We start from the raw sequence: 1,073 nt of genomic DNA on the forward strand, positions 1-1,073 counted from the left end.
TTGTGGCCCTGTATAGATAGGGTTTCTGATAAGTGATTGATGAGTTTAAATAGTCAACTTTTCTGTTAGTAGACCATTGCTTATCCAGAGCCACACCAGGACTCCACTAGGTTGAATAGCGTACACTAACATATTTATGTTTGTCTGGAACTGTAGAATGTTACCTTATTTGGAAATAGGGTTTTATGATATGTTGTGTTGATTTTCATTTGGGGTCTATCCTTCCTGGGGTTTGTTGAGCTTCTTGAATACTTATCTTCTCATCTTTCAGGATGGTAGGTAAATGTTCTTCCAGCAGCTCTTCATCCATCTCCTCTGTGGTCTTCTGTGATACTTCTTGTCCCAGAACTCCAATAACTTTCAGGTAATTCTGCTTCATGTTGTCCCACATGAATCTTACACTCTTTTCAGATTTTTAAATTATTTTTTCTGCTTGCTCTTCTGTCTTAGAAGTATTGAGAGCTATGTCTTCCAGCTAACTGGCTCTAGCTTCCATCTCTTCAATTCTACTCCTTTGCCCTTTCAATGCAATGTCTATTTATGATATTTTATTATTAATCATTTGGAGCTCTTTTTGCAAGCTTTGAATTGTTTCCAATGCTATTTCTATCTTATATGATTGTTCCTTTAGCACTTTCCTGACATTTTCATTATTTTTCTCAACTCCTCTGTGGAGCATTTAGATGCACCTCAAATTCATTCCCCTGAATTCCTAAACAATTCCAAAACCTGCCCTCATTCCAATGGGAAGTCTAGGTCTACCTCCAGTTCATTTGTTTCAGCTACTCTGTCCTGTTTCTGAACATGAGCTATGATCTTCTGTTGTTTTTTGGGCATTATCAATAGATGCATTTTCAATGATTAGATGAATATATGTTGGTGCATTATTAAGCTTTCTGCTTGCCCCCATGGAGATGTGATCAGGAGATGTGCATCCCTTTTCTCTTTTATTATTCAACTCAGAGTAATTTTAGCAAGAGCTGGATATCTATCTGGTGAATAGCTGCTGGTATTTGCTCTTGACTGGATGGTATGATTTTAAATGGTGCAATTATAGCTTGGCTATATGATCT

Source organism: Chrysochloris asiatica, unplaced genomic scaffold, assembly GCF_000296735.1.
Source record: "Chrysochloris asiatica unplaced genomic scaffold, ChrAsi1.0 scaffold00222, whole genome shotgun sequence".
In the NCBI taxonomy this organism is placed as follows: Eukaryota; Metazoa; Chordata; class Mammalia; order Afrosoricida; family Chrysochloridae; genus Chrysochloris; species Chrysochloris asiatica.